The following is a 20,802-nucleotide window of genomic DNA, read 5'->3' as shown; positions in this document are numbered from 1 at the left end:
AAAGATGTTGCAATGACATTTCCATGCTGAACTGAGTTGTTCTGGGTAAAATATGAAGGCAAGCCCACTTTCCTTTCAGTATTTTGCTACAATTGGCATAAATCAGCTCATTCGGCCTGAAAATGCTTTTAAGCGCATAAAAACTTACAATCTTCATTTCTGGCTAAATAAAAGCTGTTGCAATAATATTTCCATGCTGAACTGAGTTGTTCTGGGTCAAATATGAAGGCAAACCCATTTTCCTTTCAGTATTTTGCTGCAATTGGCAGAAACAAGCATATTTGCTCATTCGGCATGAAAAACTTCCACTCTTTATTTCTGGCTAAATTAAAGCTGTTGCAATGATATCTCAATGCTGAACTGAGTTGTTCTGGGTCAAATATGAAGGCAAACCCACTTTCCTTTCAGTATTTTGCTACAATTGGCAGAAATCAGCTCATTCGGCCTGAAAATGCTTTTAAGCGCATAAAAACTTACACTCTTGTTTTCTGGCTAAACAAAAGCTGTTGCAATGATATTTCAATGCTGAACTGAGTTGTTCTGGGTCAAATATGAAGGCAAACCCACTTTCCTTTCAGTATTTTGCTGCAATTGGCAGAAACAAGCATATGTGCTCATTCGGCCTGAAAATGCTTTTAAGCGTATAAAAACTTACACTCTTGATTTCTGGCTAAATAAAAGCTTTTGCAATAATATTTAAATGCTGAACTGAGTTGTTCTGGGTTAAAGATGAAGGCAAACCCACTTTCCCTTCAGTATTTTGCTGCAATTGGCAGAAATCAGCTCATTTGGCCTGAAAATGCTTTTAAGCGCATAAAAACTTCCACTCTTAATTTCTGGCTAAATAAAAGCTGTTGCAATGATATTTCCATGCTGAATTGAGTTGTTCTGGGTCAAATATGAAGGCAAACCCACTTTCCCTTCAGTATTTTGCTGCAATTGGCAGAAATCAGCTCATTTGGCCTGAAAATGCTTTTAAGCGCATAAAAACTTACAATCTTCATTTCTGGCTAAATAAAAGCTGTTGCAATAATATTTCCATGCTGAACTGAGTTGTTCTGGGTCAAATATGAAGGCAAACCCATTTTCCTTTCAGTATTTTGCTGCAATTGGCAGAAACAAGCATATTTGCTCATTCGGCATGAAAAACTTCCACTCTTTATTTCTGGCTAAATTAAAGCTGTTGCAATGATATCTCAATGCTGAACTGAGTTGTTCTGGGTCAAATATGAAGGCAAACCCACTTTCCTTTCAGTATTTTGCTACAATTGGCAGAAATCAGCTCATTCGGCCTGAAAATGCTTTTAAGCGCATAAAAACTTACACTCTTGTTTTCTGGCTAAACAAAAGCTGTTGCAATGATATTTCAATGCTGAACTGAGTTGCTCTGGGTCAAATATGAAGGCAAACCCACTTTACCTTCAGTATTTTGCTGCAATTGACAGAAACAAGCATATTTGCTCATTCGGCCAGAAAATGCTTGTAAGCGCATATAAATTTACACTCTTGATTTCTGGCTAAATAAAAGCTGTTGCAATGATATTTCCATGCTGAACTGAGTTGTTCTGGGTCAAATATAAAGGCAAACCCACTTTCCTTTCCGTATTTTGCCACAATTGGCAGAAATCAGCTCATTCGGCCTGAAAATACGTTTAAGCGCATAAAAGCTTAAACTCCTTATTTCTGGCTAAATAAAAGATGTTGCAATGATATTTCCATGCTGAACTGAGTTGTTCTGGGTCAAATATGAAGGTAAACCCACTTTCCCTTTAGTATTTTGCGACAATTGGCAGAAACAAGCATATTTGTTTATTCGGCCGAAAAATGCTTTTAAGCGCATAAAAACTTACACTCTTGATTTCTGGCTAAAGTAAAGCTGTTGCAATGATATTTCCATAATGAATTGAGTTGTTCTGGTTCAAATATGAAGGCAAACCCACTTTCCTTTCAGTATTTTGCTACAATTGGCAGAAATCAGCTTATTTCGCCTGAAAATGCTTTTAAGCGCATAAAAATCTTCCACTCTTGATTTCTGGCTAAAAAAAAAGCTGTTGCAATTACATTTCCATAATGAATTGAGTTGTTCTGGTTCAAATATGAAGGCAAACACACTTTCCTTTCAGTATTTTCCTTCAATTGGCAGAAATCAGCTCATTTGGCCTGAAAATGCGTTTAAGCGCAAAAAAACTTAAACTCCTTATTTCTGGCTAAATAAAAGATGTTGCAATGATATTTCCATGCTGAACTGAGTTGTTCTGGGTCAAATATGAAGGCAAACCCACTTTCTCGTCAGTATTTTCCTACAATTGGCAGAAATCAGCTCATTCGGCCTGAAATTGCTTTTAAGCGCATAAAAACTTACAATCTTGATTTCTGACTAAATAAAAGCTGTTGCAATGATATTTTCATGCTGAACTGAGTTGTTCTGGGTCAAATATGAAGGCAAACCCACTTTCCCTTCAGTATTTTGCGACAATTGGCAGAAACAAGCATATTTGTTCATTCGGCCGAAAAATGCTTTTAAGCGCATAAAAACTTACACTCTTGATTGCTGACTAAATAAAAGCTGTTGCAATGATATTTCCATGCTGAACTGAGTTGTTCTGGGTCAAATATGAAGGCAAACCCACTTTCCCTTCAGTATTTTGCTACAATTGGCAGAAATCAGCTTATTTGGCCTGAAAATGCTTTTAAGCGCATAAAAACTTAAACTCCTTATTTCTGGCTAAATAAAAGATGTTGCAATGACATTTCCATGCTGAACTGAGTTGTTCTGGGTCAAATATGAAGGCAAGCCCACTTTCCTTTCAGTATTTTGCTACAATTGGCATAAATCAGCTCATTCGGCCTGAAAATGCTTTTAAGCGCATAAAAACTTACAATCTTCATTTCTGGCTAAATAAAAGCTGTTGCAATAATATTTCCATGCTGAACTGAGTTGTTCTGGGTCAAATATGAAGGCAAACCCATTTTCCTTTCAGTATTTTGCTGCAATTGGCAGAAACAAGCATATTTGCTCATTCGGCATGAAAAACTTCCACTCTTTATTTCTGGCTAAATTAAAGCTGTTGCAATGATATCTCAATGCTGAACTGAGTTGTTCTGGGTCAAATATGAAGGCAAACCCACTTTCCTTTCAGTATTTTGCTACAATTGGCAGAAATCAGCTCATTCGGCCTGAAAATGCTTTTAAGCGCATAAAAACTTACACTCTTGTTTTCTGGCTAAACAAAAGCTGTTGCAATGATATTTCAATGCTGAACTGAGTTGTTCTGGGTCAAATATGAAGGCAAACCCACTGTCCTTTCCGTATTTTGCCACAATTGGCAGAAATCAGCTCATTCGGCCTGAAAATGCTTTTAAGCGCATAAAAACTTAAACTCCGTATTTCTGGCTAAATAAAAGATGTTGCAATGATATTTCCATGCTGAACTGAGTTGTTCTGGGTCAAATATTAAGGCAAACCCACTTTCCTTTCAGTATTTTGCTGCAATTGGCAGAAACAAGCATATGTGCTCATTCGGCCTGAAAATGCTTTTAAGCGCATAAAAACTTACAATCTTGATTTCTGGCTAAATAAAAGCTGTTGTAATGATATTTAAATGCTTAACTGAGTTGTTCTGGGTCAAATATGAAGGCAAACCCACTTTCCTTTCCGTATTATGCTACAATTGGCAGAAATCAGCTCATTCGGCCTGAAAATACGTTTAAGCGCATAAAAGCTTAAACTCCTTATTTCTGGCTAAATAAAAGCTGTTGCAATGATATTTCCATGCTGAACTGAGTTGTTCTGGGTCAAATATGAAGGTAAACCCACTTTCCCTTTAGTATTTTGCGACAATTGGCAGAAACAAGCATATTTGTTTATTCGGCCGAAAAATGCTTTTAAGCGCATAAAAACTTACACTCTTGATTTCTGGCTAAAGTAAAGCTGTTGCAATGATATTTCCATGCTGAATTGAGTTGTTCTGTGTCAAATATGAAGGCAAACCCACTTTCCTTTCAGTATTTTGCTACAATTGGCAGAAATCAGCTTATTTCGCCTGAAAATGCTTTTAAGCGCATAAAAATCTTCCACTCTTGATTTCTGGCTAAAAAAAAAGCTGTTGCAATTACATTTCCATAATGAATTGAGTTGTTCTGGTTCAAATATGAAGGCAAACCCACTTTCCTTTCAGTATTTTCCTTCAATTGGCAGAAATCAGCTCATTCGGCCTGAAAATGCTTTTAAGCGCATAAAAACTTACACTCTTGATTGCTGGCTAAATAAAAGCTGTTGCAATGATATTTAAATGCTGAACTGAGTTGTTCTGGGTCAAATATGAAGGCAAACCCACTTTCCTTTCAGTATTTTGCTACAATTGGCAGAAATCAGCTCATTCGGCCTGAAAATGGTTTTAAGCGCATAAAAACTTCCACTCTTGATTTCTGGCTAAATAAAAGCTGTTGCAATAATATTTCCATGCTGAACTGAGTTGTTCTGCGTCAAATATGAAGGCAAACCCACTTTCCCTTCAGTATTTTGCTGCAATTGGCAGAAATCAGCTTATTTGGCCTGAAAATGCTTTTAAGCGCATAAAAACTTACAATCTTGATTTCTGGCTAAATAAAAGCTGTTGTAATGATATTTAAATTATGAACTGAGTTGTTCTGGGTCAAATATGAAGGCAACCCCACTTTCCTTTCCGTATTTTGCTACAATTGGCAGAAATCAGCTCATTCGGCCTGAAAATGCGTTTAACCGCAAAAAAACTTAAACTCCTTATTTCTGGCTAAATAAAAGATGTTGCAATGATATTTCCATGCTGAACTGAGTTGTTCTGGGTCAAATATGAAGGCAAACCCACTTTCTCATCAGTATTTTGCTACAATTGGCAGAAATCAGCTCATTCGGCCTGAAATTGCTTTTAAGCGCATAAAAACTTACAATCTTGATTTCTGACTAAATAAAAGCTGTTGCAATGATATTTCCATGCTGAACTGAGTTGTTCTGGGTCAAATATTAAGGCAAACCCACTTTCCCTTCAGTATTTTGCGACAATTGGCAGAAACAAGCATATTTGTTCATTCGTCCGAAAAATGCTTTTAAGCGCATAAAAACTTACAATCTTGATTTCTGACTAAATAAAAGCTGTTGCAATGATATTTCCATGCTGAACTGAGTTGTTCTGGGTCAAATATTAAGGCAAACCCACTGTCCTTTCAGTATTTTGCTACAATTGGCAGAAATCAGCTCATTCGGCCTGAAAATGGTTTTAAGCGCATAAAAACTTCCACTCTTGATTTCTGGCTAAATAAAAGCTGTTGCAATGATATTTCCATGCTGAACTGAGTTGTTCTGGGTCAAATATGAAGGCAAACCCACTTTCCCTTCAGTATTTTGCTGCAATTGGCAGAAACAAGCATATTTGCTCATTCGGCCTAAAAAACTTCCACTCTTGATTTCTGGCTAAATAAAAGTTGTTGCAATAATATTTCCATGCTGAACTGAGTTATTCTGGGTCAAATATGAAGGCAAACCCACTTTCCCTTCAGTATTTTGCTGCAATTGGCAGAAATCAGCTTATTTGGCCTGAAAATGCTTTTAAGCGCATAAAAACTTAAACTCCTTATTTCTGGCTAAATAAAAGATGTTGCAATGACATTTCCATGCTGAACTGAGTTGTTCTGGGTCAAATATGAAGGCAAGCCCACTTTCCTTTCAGTATTTTGCTACAATTGGCATAAATCAGCTCATTCGGCCTGAAAATGCTTTTAAGCGCATAAAAACTTACAATCTTCATTTCTGGCTAAATAAAAGCTGTTGCAATAATATTTCCATGCTGAACTGAGTTGTTCTGGGTCAAATATGAAGGCAAACCCATTTTCCTTTCAGTATTTTGCTGCAATTGGCAGAAACAAGCATATTTGCTCATTCGGCATGAAAAACTTCCACTCTTTATTTCTGGCTAAATTAAAGCTGTTGCAATGATATCTCAATGCTGAACTGAGTTGTTCTGGGTCAAATATGAAGGCAAACCCACTTTCCTTTCAGTATTTTGCTACAATTGGCAGAAATCAGCTCATTCGGCCTGAAAATGCTTTTAAGCGCATAAAAACTTACACTCTTGTTTTCTGGCTAAACAAAAGCTGTTGCAATGATATTTCAATGCTGAACTGAGTTGTTCTGGGTCAAATATGAAGGCAAACCCACTTTACCTTCAGTATTTTGCTGCAATTGACAGAAACAAGCATATTTGCTCATTCGGCCAGAAAATGCTTGTAAGCGCATATAAATTTACACTCTTGATTTCTGGCTAAATAAAAGCTGTTGCAATGATATTTCCATGCTGAACTGAGTTGTTCTGGGTCAAATATGAAGGCAAACCCACTTTCCTTTCCGTATTTTGCCACAATTGGCAGAAATCAGCTCATTCGGCCTGAAAATGCTTTTAAGCGCATAAAAACTTAAACTCCTTATTTCTGGCTAAATAAAAGCTGTTGCAATGATATTTCCATGCTGAACTGAGTTGTTCTGGGTCAAATATTAAGGCAAACCCACTTTCCTTTCAGTATTTTGCTGCAATTGGCAGAAACAAGCATATGTGCTCATTCGGCCTGAAAATGCTTTTAAGCGTATAAAAACTTACACTCTTGATTTCTGGCTAAATAAAAGCTTTTGCAATAATATTTAAATGCTGAACTGAGTTGTTCTGGGTTAAAGATGAAGGCAAACCCACTTTCCCTTCAGTATTTTGCTGCAATTGGCAGAAATCAGCTCATTTGGCCTGAAAATGCTTTTAAGCGCATAAAAACTTCCACTCTTAATTTCTGGCTAAATAAAAGCTGTTGCAATGATATTTCCATGCTGAATTGAGTTGTTCTGGGTCAAATATGAAGGCAAACCCACTTTCCCTTCAGTATTTTGCTGCAATTGGCAGAAATCAGCTCATTTGGCCTGAAAATGCTTTTAAGCGCATAAAAACTTACAATCTTCATTTCTGGCTAAATAAAAGCTGTTGCAATGACATTTCCATGCTGAACTGAGTTGTTCTGGGTCAAATATGAAGGCAAGCCCACTTTCCTTTCAGTATTTTGCTCCAATTGGCAGAAACAAGCATATTTGCTCATTCGGCATGAAAAACTTCCACTCTTTATTTCTGGCTAAATTAAAGCTGTTGCAATGATATTTCCATGCTGAACTGAGTTGTTCTGGGTCAAATATGAAGGCAAACCCACTTTCCTTTCCGTATTTTGCCACAATTGGCAGAAATCAGCTCATTCGGCCTGAAAATGCTTTTAAGCGCATAAAAACTTAAACTCCTTATTTCTGGCTAAATAAAAGATGTTGCAATGATATTTCCATGCTGAACTGAGTTGTTCTGGGTCAAATATGAAGGCAAACCCACTTTCCCTTTAGTATTTTGCGACAATTGGCAGAAACAAGCATATTTGTTTATTCGACCAAAAAATGCTTTTAAGCGCATAAAATCTTCCACTCTTGATTTCTGGCTAAAAAAAAGCTGTTGCAATGACATTTCCATGCTGAATTGAGTTGTTCTGGTTCAAATATGAAGGCAAACCCACTTTCCTTTCAGTATTTTCCTTCAATTGGCAGAAATCAGATCATTCGGCCTGAAAATGCTTTTAAGCGCATAAAAACTTACACTCTTGATTGCTGGCTAAATAAAAGCTGTTGCAATGATATTTAAATGCTGAACTGAGTTGTTCTGGGTCAAATATCAAGGCAAACCCATTTTCCTTTCAGTATTTTGCTGCAATTGGCAGAAACAAGCATATTTGCTCATTTAGTCTGAAAAACTTCCACTCTTTATTTCTGAGTAAATTAAAGCTGTTGCAATGATATCTCAATGCTGACCTGAGTTGTTCTGGGTCAAATATGAAGGCAATCCCACTTTCCCTTCAGTATTTTGCTACAATTGGCAGAAATCAGCTCATTCGGCCTGAAAATGGTTTTAAGCGCATAAAAACTTAAACTCCTTATTTCTGGCTAAATAAAAGATGTTGCAATGATATTTCCATGCTGAACTGAGTTGTTCTGGGTCAAATATTAAGGCAAACCCACTTTCCTTTCAGTATTTTGCTACAATTGGCAGAAATCAGCTCATTCGGCCTGAAAATGCTTTTAAGCGCATAAAAACTTACACTCTTGTTTTCTGGCTAAACAAAAGCTGTTGCAATGATATTTCAATGCTGAACTGAGTTGTTCTGGGTCAAATATGAAGGCAAACCCACTGTCCTTTCCGTATTTTGCCACAATTGGCAGAAATCAGCTCATTCGGCCTGAAAATGCTTTTAAGCGCATAAAAACTTAAACTCCGTATTTCTGGCTAAATAAAAGATGTTGCAATGATATTTCCATGCTGAACTGAGTTGTTCTGGGTCAAATATTAAGGCAAACCCACTTTCCTTTCAGTATTTTGCTGCAATTGGCAGAAACAAGCATATGTGCTCATTCGGCCTGAAAATGCTTTTAAGCGCATAAAAACTTACAATCTTGATTTCTGGCTAAATAAAAGCTGTTGTAATGATATTTAAATGCTTAACTGAGTTGTTCTGGGTCAAATATGAAGGCAAACCCACTTTCCTTTCCGTATTATGCTACAATTGGCAGAAATCAGCTCATTCGGCCTGAAAATACGTTTAAGCGCATAAAAGCTTAAACTCCTTATTTCTGGCTAAATAAAAGATGTTGCAATGATATTTCCATGCTGAACTGAGTTGTTCTGGGTCAAATATGAAGGTAAACCCACTTTCCCTTTAGTATTTTGCGACAATTGGCAGAAACAAGCATATTTGTTTATTCGGCCAAAAAATGCTTTTAAGCGCATAAAAACTTACACTCTTGATTTCTGGCTAAAGTAAAGCTGTTGCAATGATATTTCCATGCTGAATTGAGTTGTTCTGTGTCAAATATGAAGGCAAACCCACTTTCCTTTCAGTATTTTGCTACAATTGGCAGAAATCAGCTTATTTCGCCTGAAAATGCTTTTAAGCGCATAAAAATCTTCCACTCTTGATTTCTGGCTAAAAAAAAAGCTGTTGCAATTACATTTCCATAATGAATTGAGTTGTTCTGGTTCAAATATGAAGGCAAACCCACTTTCCTTTCAGTATTTTCCTTCAATTGGCAGAAATCAGCTCATTCGGCCTGAAAATGCTTTTAAGCGCATAAAAACTTACACTCTTGATTGCTGGCTAAATAAAAGCTGTTGCAATGATATTTAAATGCTGAACTGAGTTGTTCTGGGTCAAATATGAAGGCAAACCCACTTTCCTTTCAGTATTTTGCTACAATTGGCAGAAATCAGCTCATTCGGCCTGAAAATGGTTTTAAGCGCATAAAAACTTCCACTCTTGATTTCTGGCTAAATAAAAGCTGTTGCAATAATATTTCCATGCTGAACTGAGTTGTTCTGCGTCAAATATGAAGGCAAACCCACTTTCCCTTCAGTATTTTGCTGCAATTGGCAGAAATCAGCTTATTTGGCCTGAAAATGCTTTTAAGCGCATAAAAACTTACAATCTTGATTTCTGGCTAAATAAAAGCTGTTGTAATGATATTTAAATTATGAACTGAGTTGTTCTGGGTCAAATATGAAGGCAACCCCACTTTCCTTTCCGTATTTTGCTACAATTGGCAGAAATCAGCTCATTCGGCCTGAAAATGCGTTTAACCGCAAAAAAACTTAAACTCCTTATTTCTGGCTAAATAAAAGATGTTGCAATGATATTTCCATGCTGAACTGAGTTGTTCTGGGTCAAATATGAAGGCAAACCCACTTTCTCATCAGTATTTTGCTACAATTGGCAGAAATCAGCTCATTCGGCCTGAAATTGCTTTTAAGCGCATAAAAACTTACAATCTTGATTTCTGACTAAATAAAAGCTGTTGCAATGATATTTCCATGCTGAACTGAGTTGTTCTGGGTCAAATATTAAGGCAAACCCACTTTCCCTTCAGTATTTTGCGACAATTGGCAGAAACAAGCATATTTGTTCATTCGTCCGAAAAATGCTTTTAAGCGCATAAAAACTTACACTCTTGATTGCTGACTAAATAAAAGCTGTTGCAATGATATTTCCATGCTGAACTGAGTTGTTCTGGGTCAAATATGAAGGCAAACCCACTGTCCTTTCAGTATTTTGCTACAATTGGCAGAAATCAGCTCATTCGGCCTGAAAATGGTTTTAAGCGCATAAAAACTTCCACTCTTGATTTCTGGCTAAATAAAAGCTGTTGCAATGATATTTCCATGCTGAACTGAGTTGTTCTGGGTCAAATATGAATGCAAACCCACTTTCCTTTCAGTATTTTGCTGCAATTGGCAGAAACAAGCATATTTGCTCATTCGGCCTAAAAAACTTCCACTCTTGATTTCTGGCTAAATAAAAGTTGTTGCAATAATATTTCCATGCTGAACTGAGTTATTCTGGGTCAAATATGAAGGCAAACCCACTTTCCCTTCAGTATTTTGCTGCAATTGGCAGAAATCAGCTTATTTGGCCTGAAAATGCTTTTAAGCGCATAAAAACTTAAACTCCTTATTTCTGGCTAAATAAAAGATGTTGCAATGACATTTCCATGCTGAACTGAGTTGTTCTGGGTCAAATATGAAGGCAAGCCCACTTTCCTTTCAGTATTTTGCTACAATTGGCATAAATCAGCTCATTCGGCCTGAAAATGCTTTTAAGCGCATAAAAACTTACAATCTTCATTTCTGGCTAAATAAAAGCTGTTGCAATAATATTTCCATGCTGAACTGAGTTGTTCTGGGTCAAATATGAAGGCAAACCCATTTTCCTTTCAGTATTTTGCTGCAATTGGCAGAAACAAGCATATTTGCTCATTCGGCATGAAAAACTTCCACTCTTTATTTCTGGCTAAATTAAAGCTGTTGCAATGATATCTCAATGCTGAACTGAGTTGTTCTGGGTCAAATATGAAGGCAAACCCACTTTCCTTTCAGTATTTTGCTACAATTGGCAGAAATCAGCTCATTCGGCCTGAAAATGCTTTTAAGCGCATAAAAACTTACACTCTTGTTTTCTGGCTAAACAAAAGCTGTTGCAATGATATTTCAATGCTGAACTGAGTTGTTCTGGGTCAAATATGAAGGCAAACCCACTTTACCTTCAGTATTTTGCTGCAATTGACAGAAACAAGCATATTTGCTCATTCGGCCAGAAAATGCTTTTAAGCGCATAAAAACTTAAACTCCTTATTTCTGGCTAAATAAAAGCTGTTGCAATGATATTTCCATGCTGAACTGAGTTGTTCTGGGTCAAATATTAAGGCAAACCCACTTTCCTTTCAGTATTTTGCTGCAATTGGCAGAAACAAGCATATGTGCTCATTCGGCCTGAAAATGCTTTTAAGCGTATAAAAACTTACACTCTTGATTTTGGCTAAATAAAAGCTTTTGCAATAATATTTAAATGCTGAACTGAGTTGTTCTGGGTTAAAGATGAAGGCAAACCCACTTTCCCTTCAGTATTTTGCTGCAATTGGCAGAAATCAGCTCATTTGGCCTGAAAATGCTTTTAAGCGCATAAAAACTTCCACTCTTAATTTCTGGCTAAATAAAAGCTGTTGCAATGATATTTCCATGCTGAATTGAGTTGTTCTGGGTCAAATATGAAGGCAAACCCACTTTCCCTTCAGTATTTTGCTGCAATTGGCAGAAATCAGCTCATTTGGCCTGAAAATGCTTTTAAGCGCATAAAAACTTACAATCTTCATTTCTGGCTAAATAAAAGCTGTTGCAATGACATTTCCATGCTGAACTGAGTTGTTCTGGGTCAAATATGAAGGCAAGCCCACTTTCCTTTCAGTATTTTGCTACAATTGGCATAAATCAACTCATTCGGCCTGAAAATGCTTTTAAGCGTATAAAAACTTACACTCTTGATTTCTGGCTAAATAAAAGCTTTTGCAATAATATTTAAATGCTGAACTGAGTTGTTCTGGGTTAAAGATGAAGGCAAACCCACTTTCCCTTCAGTATTTTGCTGCAATTGGCAGAAATCAGCTCATTTGGCCTGAAAATGCTTTTAAGCGCATAAAAACTTCCACTCTTAATTTCTGGCTAAATAAAAGCTGTTGCAATGATATTTCCATGCTGAATTGAGTTGTTCTGGGTCAAATATGAAGGCAAACCCACTTTCCCTTCAGTATTTTGCTGCAATTGGCAGAAATCAGCTCATTTGGCCTGAAAATGCTTTTAAGCGCATAAAAACTTACAATCTTCATTTCTGGCTAAATAAAAGCTGTTGCAATAATATTTCCATGCTGAACTGAGTTGTTCTGGGTCAAATATGAAGGCAAACCCATTTTCCTTTCAGTATTTTGCTCCAATTGGCAGAAACAAGCATATTTGCTCATTCGGCATGAAAAACTTCCACTCTTTATTTCTGGCTAAATTAAAGCTGTTGCAATGATATTTCCATGCTGAACTGAGTTGTTCTGGGTCAAATATGAAGGCAAACCCACTTTCCTTTCCGTATTTTGCCACAATTGGCAGAAATCAGCTCATTCGGCCTGAAAATGCTTTTAAGCGCATAAAAACTTAAACTCCTTATTTCTGGCTAAATAAAAGATGTTGCAATAATATTTCCATGCTGAACTGAGTTGTTCTGGGTCAAATATGAAGGCAAACCCACTTTCCCTTTAGTATTTTGCGACAATTGGCAGAAACAAGCATATTTGTTTATTCGACCAAAAAATGCTTTTAAGCGCATAAAATCTTCCACTCTTGATTTCTGGCTAAAAAAAAGCTGTTGCAATGACATTTCCATGCTGAATTGAGTTGTTCTGGTTCAAATTTGAAGGCAAACCCACTTTCCTTTCAGTATTTTCCTTCAATTGGCAGAAATCAGATCATTCGGCCTGAAAATGCTTTTAAGCGCATAAAAACTTACACTCTTGATTGCTGGCTAAATAAAAGCTGTTGCAATGATATTTAAATGCTGAACTGAGTTGTTCTGGGTCAAATATCAAGGCAAACCCATTTTCCTTTCAGTATTTTGCTGCAATTGGCAGAAACAAGCATATTTGCTCATTTAGTCTGAAAAACTTCCACTCTTTATTTCTGAGTAAATTAAAGCTGTTGCAATGATATCTCAATGCTGACCTGAGTTGTTCTGGGTCAAATATGAAGGCAATCCCACTTTCCCTTCAGTATTTTGCTACAATTGGCAGAAATCAGCTCATTCGGCCTGAAAATGGTTTTAAGCGCATAAAAACTTAAACTCCTTATTTCTGGCTAAATAAAAGATGTTGCAATGATATTTCCATGCTGAACTGAGTTGTTCTGGGTCAAATATTAAGGCAAACCGACTTTCCTTTCAGTATTTTGCTGCAATTGGCAGAAACAAGCATATGTGCTCATTCGGCCTGAAAATGCTTTTAAGCGCATAAAAACTTACAATCTTGATTTCTGGCTAAATAAAAGCTGTTGTAATGATATTTAAATTATGAACTGAGTTGTTCTGGGTCAAATATGAAGGCAAACCCACTTTCCTTTCCGTATTTTGCTACAATTGGCAGAAATCAGCTCATTCGGCCTGAAAATGCGTTTAAGCGCAAAAAAACTTAAACTCCTTATTTCTGGCTAAATAAAAGATGTTGCAATGATATTTCCATGCTGAACTGAGTTGTTCTGGGTCAAATATGAAGGCAAACCCACTTTCTCGTCAGTATTTTGCTACAATTGGCAGAAATCAGCTCATTCGGCCTGAAATTGCTTTTAAGCGCATAAAAACTTACAATCTTGATTTCTGACTAAATAAAAGCTGTTGCAATGATATTTTCATGCTGAACTGAGTTGTTCTGGGTCAAATATGAAGGCAAACCCACTTTCCCTTCAGTATTTTGCGACAATTGGCAGAAACAAGCATATTTGTTCATTCGTCCGAAAAATGCTTTTAAGCGCATAAAAACTTACACTCTTGATTGCTGACTAAATAAAAGCTGTTGAATGATATTTCCATGCTGAACTGAGTTGTTCTGGGTCAAATATGAAGGCAAACCCACTGTCCTTTCAGTATTTTGCTACAATTGGCAGAAATCAGCTCATTCGGCCTGAAAATGGTTTTAAGCGCATAAAAACTTCCACTCTTGATTTCTGGCTAAATAAAAGCTGTTGCAATGATATTTCCATGCTGAACTGAGTTGTTCTGGGTCAAATATGAAGGCAAACCCACTTTCCCTTCAGTATTTTGCTGCAATTGGCAGAAACAAGCATATTTGCTCATTCGGCCTAAAAAACTTCCACTCTTGATTTCTGGCTAAATAAAAGTTGTTGCAATAATATTTCCATGCTGAACTGAGTTATTCTGGGTCAAATATGAAGGCAAACCCACTTTCCCTTCAGTATTTTGCTGCAATTGGCAGAAATCAGCTTATTTGGCCTGAAAATGCTTTTAAGCGCATAAAAACTTAAACTCCTTATTTCTGGCTAAATAAAAGATGTTGCAATGACATTTCCATGCTGAACTGAGTTGTTCTGGGTCAAATATGAAGGCAAGCCCACTTTCCTTTCAGTATTTTGCTACAATTGGCAGAAATCAGCTCATTCGGCCTGAAAATGCTTTTAAGCGTATAAAAACTTACACTCTTGATTTCTGGCTAAATAAAAGCTTTTGCAATAATATTTAAATGCTGAACTGAGTTGTTCTGGGTTAAAGATGAAGGCAAACCCACTTTCCCTTCAGTATTTTGCTGCAATTGGCAGAAATCAGCTCATTTGGCCTGAAAATGCTTTTAAGCGCATAAAAACTTCCACTCTTAATTTCTGGCTAAATAAAAGCTGTTGCAATGATATTTCCATGCTGAATTGAGTTGTTCTGGGTCAAATATGAAGGCAAACCCACTTTCCCTTCAGTATTTTGCTGCAATTGGCAGAAATCAGCTCATTTGGCCTGAAAATGCTTTTAAGCGCATAAAAACTTACAATCTTCATTTCTGGCTAAATAAAAGCTGTTGCAATAATATTTCCATGCTGAACTGAGTTGTTCTGGGTCAAATATGAAGGCAAACCCATTTTCCTTTCAGTATTTTGCTGCAATTGGCAGAAACAACCATATTTGCTCATTCGGCATGAAAAACTTCCACTCTTTATTTCTGGCTAAATTAAAGCTGTTGCAATGATATCTCAATGCTGAACTGAGTTGTTCTGGGTCAAATATGAAGGCAAACCCACTTTCCTTTCAGTATTTTGCTACAATTGGCAGAAATCAGCTCATTCGGCCTGAAAATACTTTTAAGCGCATAAAAACTTACACTCTTGTTTTCTGGGTAAACAAAAGCTGTTGCAATGATATTTCAATGCTGAACTGAGTTGCTCTGGGTCAAATATGAAGGCAAACCCACTTTACCTTCAGTATTTTGCTGCAATTGACAGAAACAAGCATATTTGCTCATTCGGCCAGAAAATGCTTGTAAGCGCATATAAATTTACACTCTTGATTTCTGACTAAATAAAAGCTGTTGCAATGATATTTCCATGCTGAACTGAGTTGTTCTGGGTCAAATATTAAGGCAAACCCACTTTCCTTTCAGTATTTTGCTGCAATTGGCAGAAACAAGCATATGTGCTCATTCGGCCTGAAAATGCTTTTAAGCGCATAAAAACTTACAATCTTGATTTCTGGCTAAATAAAAGCTGTTGTAATGATATTTAAATGCTTAACTGAGTTGTTCTGGGTCAAATATGAAGGCAAACCCACTTTCCTTTCCGTATTTTGCTACAATTGGCAGAAATCAGCTCATTCGGCCTGAAAATACGTTTAAGCGCATAAAAGCTTAAACTCCTTATTTCTGGCTAAATAAAAGATGTTGCAATGATATTTCCATGCTGAACTGAGTTGTTCTGGGTCAAATATGAAGGTAAACCCACTTTCCCTTTAGTATTTTGCGACAATTGGCAGAAACAAGCATATTTGTTTATTCGGCCGAAAAATGCTTTTAAGCGCATAAAAACTTACACTCTTGATTTCTGGCTAAAGTAAAGCTGTTGCAATGATATTTCCATAATGAATTGAGTTGTTCTGGTTCAAATATGAAGGCAAACCCACTTTCCTTTCAGTATTTTGCTACAATTGGCAGAAATCAGCTTATTTCGCCTGAAAATGCGTTTAAGCGCAAAAAAACTTAAACTCCTTATTTCTGGCTAAATAAAAGATGTTGCAATGATATTTCCATGCTGAACTGAGTTGTTCTGGGTCAAATATGAAGGCAAACCCACTTTCTCGTCAGTATTTTCCTACAATTGGCAGAAATCAGCTCATTCGGCCTGAAATTGCTTTTAAGCGCATAAAAACTTACAATCTTGATTTCTGACTAAATAAAAGCTGTTGCAATGATATTTTAATGCTGAACTGAGTTGTTCTGGGTCAAATATGAAGGCAAACCCACTTTCCCTTCAGTATTTTGCGACAATTGGCAGAAACAAGCATATTTGTTCATTCGGCCGAAAAATGCTTTTAAGCGCATAAAAACTTACACTCTTGATTGCTGACTAAATAAAAGCTGTTGCAATGATTTTCCATGCTGAACTGAGTTGTTCTGGGTCAAATATGAAGGCAAACCCACTGTCCTTTCAGTATTTTGCTACAATTGGCAGAAATCAGCTCATTCGACCTGAAAATGGTTTTAAGCGCATAAAAACTTCCACTCTTGATTTCTGGCTAAATAAAAGCTGTTGCAATGATATTTCCATGCTGAACTGAGTTGTTCTGGGTCAAATATGAAGGCAAACCCACTTTCCCTTCAGTATTTTGCTGCAATTGGCAGAAACAAGCATATTTGCTCATTCGGCCTAAAAAACTTCCACTCTTGATTTCTGGCTAAATAAAAGTTGTTGCAATAATATTTCCATGCTGAACTGAGTTATTCTGGGTCAAATATGAAGGCAAACCCACTTTCCCTTCAGTATTTTGCTGCAATTGGCAGAAATCAGCTTATTTGGCCTGAAAATGCTTTTAAGCGCATAAAAACTTAAACTCCTTATTTCTGGCTAAATAAAAGATGTTGCAATGACATTTCCATGCTGAACTGAGTTGTTCTGGGTCAAATATGAAGGCAAGCCCACTTTCCTTTCAGTATTTTGCTACAATTGGCATAAATCAGCTCATTCGGCCTGAAAATGCTTTTAAGCGTATAAAAACTTACACTCTTGATTTCTGGCTAAATAAAAGCTTTTGCAATAATATTTAAATGCTGAACTGAGTTGTTCTGGGTTAAAGATGAAGGCAAACCCACTTTCCCTTCAGTATTTTGCTGCAATTGGCAGAAATCAGCTCATTTGGCCTGAAAATGCTTTTAAGCGCATAAAAACTTCCACTCTTAATTTCTGGCTAAATAAAAGCTGTTGCAATGATATTTCCATGCTGAATTGAGTTGTTCTGGGTCAAATATGAAGGCAAACCCACTTTCCCTTCAGTATTTTGCTGCAATTGGCAGAAATCAGCTCATTTGGCCTGAAAATGCTTTTAACCGCATAAAAACTTACAATCTTCATTTCTGGCTAAATAAAAGCTGTTGCAATAATATTTCCATGCTGAACTGAGTTGTTCTGGGTCAAATATGAAGGCAAACCCATTTTCCTTTCAGTATTTTGCTGCAATTGGCAGAAACAAGCATATTTGCTCATTCGGCATGAAAAACTTCCACTCTTTATTTCTGGCTAAATTAAAGCTGTTGCAATGATATCTCAATGCTGAACTGAGTTGTTCTGGGTCAAATATGAAGGCAAACCCACTTTCCTTTCAGTATTTTGCTACAATTGGCAGAAATCAGCTCATTCGGCCTGAAAATGCTTTTAAGCGCATAAAAACTTACACTCTTGTTTTCTGGCTAAACAAAAGCTGTTGCAATGATATTTCAATGCTGAACTGAGTTGTTCTGGGTCAAATATGAAGGCAAACCCACTTTACCTTCAGTATTTTGCTGCAATTGACAGAAACAAGCATATTTGCTCATTCGGCCAGAAAATGCTTGTAAGCGCATATAAATTTACACTCTTGATTTCTGGCTAAATAAAAGCTGTTGCAATGATATTTCCATGCTGAACTGAGTTGTTCTGGGTCAAATATGAAGGCAAACCCACTTTCCTTTCCGTATTTTGCCACAATTGGCAGAAATCAGCTCATTCGGCCTGAAAATGCTTTTAAGCGCATAAAAACTTAAACTCCTTATTTCTGGCTAAATAAAAGATGTTGCAATGATATTTCCATGCTGAACTGAGTTGTTCTGGGTCAAATATTAAGGCAAACCCACTTTCCTTTCAGTATTTTGCTGCAATTGGCAGAAACAAGCATATGTGCTCATTCGGCCTGAAAATGCTTTTAAGCGCATAAAAACTTACAATCTTGATTTCTGGCTAAATAAAAGCTGTTGTAATGATATTTAAATGCTTAACTGAGTTGTTCTGGGTCAAATATGAAGGCAAACCCAGTTTCCTTTCCGTATTTTGCTACAATTGGCAGAAATCAGCTCATTCGGCCTGAAAATACGTTTAAGCGCATAAAAGCTTAAACTCCTTATTTCTGGCTAAATAAAAGATGTTGCAATGATATTTCCATGCTGAACTGAGTTGTTCTGGGTCAAATATGAAGGTAAACCCACTTTCCCTTTAGTATTTTGCGACAATTGGCAGAAACAAGCATATTTGTTTATTCGGCCGAAAAATGCTTTTAAGCGCATAAAAACTTACACTCTTGATTTCTGGCTAAAGTAAAGCTGTTGCAATGATATCTCAATGCTGAACTGAGTTGTTCTGGGTCAAATATGAAGGCAAGCCCACTTTCCTTTCAGTATTTTGCTACAATTGGCATAAATCAGCTCATTCGGCCTGAAAATGCTTTTAAGCGTATAAAAACTTACACTCTTGATTTCTGGCTAAATAAAAGCTTTTGCAATAATATTTAAATGCTGAACTGAGTTGTTCTGGGTTAAAGATGAAGGCAAACCCACTTTCCCTTCAGTATTTTGCTGCAATTGGCAGAAATCAGCTCATTTGGCCTGAAAATGCTTTTAAGCGCATAAAAACTTACAATCTTCATTTCTGGCTAAATAAAAGCTGTTGCAATAATATTTCCATGCTGAACTGAGTTGTTCTGGGTCAAATATGAAGGCAAACCCATTTTCCTTTCAGTATTTTGCTGCAATTGGCAGAAACAAGCATATTTGCTCATTCGGCATGAAAAACTTCCACTCTTTATTTCTGGCTAAATTAAAGCTGTTGCAATGATATCTCAATGCTGAACTGAGTTGTTCTGGGTCAAATATGAAGGCAAACCCACTTTCCTTTCAGTATTTTGCTACAATTGGCAGAAATCAGCTCATTCGGCCTGAAAATGCTTTTAAGCGCATAAAAACTTACACTCTTGTTTTCTGGCTAAACAAAAGCTGTTGCAATGATATTTCAATGCTGAACTGAGTTGTTCTGGGTCAAATATGAAGGCAAACCCACTTTACCTTCAGTATTTTGCTGCAATTGACAGAAACAAGCATATTTGCTCATTCGGCCAGAAAATGCTTGTAAGCGCATATAAATTTACACTCTTGATTTCTGGCTAAATAAAAGCTGTTGCAATGATATTTCCATGCTGAACTGAGTTGTTCTGGGTCAAATATGAAGGCAAACCCACTTTCCTTTCCGTATTTTGCCACAATTGGCAGAAATCAGCTCATTCGGCCTGAAAATGCTTTTAAGCGCATAAAAACTTAAACTCCTTATTTCTGGCTAAATAAAAGATGTTGCAATGATATTTCCATGCTGAACTGAGTTGTTCTGGGTCAAATATTAAGGCAAACCCACTTTCCTTTCAGTATTTTGCTGCAATTGGCAGAAACAAGCATATGTGCTCATTCGGCCTGAAAATGCTTTTAAGCGTATAAAAACTTACACTCTTGATTTCTGGCTAAATAAAAGCTTTTGCAATAATATTTAAATGCTGAACTGAGTTGTTCTGGGTTAAAGATGAAGGCAAACCCACTTTCCCTTCAGTATTTTGCTGCAATTGGCAGAAATCAGCTCATTTGGCCTGAAAATGCTTTTAAGCGCATAAAAACTTACAATCTTCATTTCTGGCTAAATAAAAGCTGTTGCAATAATATTTCCATGCTGAACTGAGTTGTTCTGGGTCAAATATGAAGGCAAACCCATTTTCCTTTCAGTATTTTGCTGCAATTGGCAGAAACAAGCATATTTGCTCATTCGGCATGAAAAACTTCCACTCTTTATTTCTGGCTAAATTAAAGCTGTTGCAATGATATCTCAATGCTGAACTGAGTTGTTCTGGGTCAAATATGAAGGCAAACCCACTTTCCTTTCAGTATTTTGCTACAATTGGCAGAAATCAGCTCATTCGGCCTGAAAATGCTTTTAAGCGCATAAAAACTTACACTCTTGTTTTCTGGCTAAACAAAAGCTGTTGCAATGATATTTTAATGCTGAACTGAGTTGCTCTGGGTCAAATATGAAGGCAAACCCACTTTACCTTCAGTATTTTGCTGCAATTGACAGAAACAAGCATATTTGCTCATTCGGCCAGAAAATGCTTGTAAGCGCATATAAATTTACACTCTTGATTTCTGGCTAAATAAAAGCTGTTGCAATGATATTTCCATGCTGAACTGAGTTGTTCTGGGTCAAATATAAAGGCAAACCCACTTTCCTTTCCGTATTTTGCCACAATTGGCAGAAATCAGCTCATTCGGCCTGAAAATGCTTTTAAGCGCATAAAAACTTAAACTCCTTATTTCTGGCTAAATAAAAGATGTTGCAATGATATTTC

The sequence above is a fragment of the Channa argus genome, unplaced genomic scaffold, assembly GCF_033026475.1.
Source record: "Channa argus isolate prfri unplaced genomic scaffold, Channa argus male v1.0 Contig004, whole genome shotgun sequence".
Lineage (NCBI taxonomy): Eukaryota > Metazoa > Chordata > Actinopteri > Anabantiformes > Channidae > Channa > Channa argus.
Note: the sequence above shows the minus strand (reverse complement) of the source record.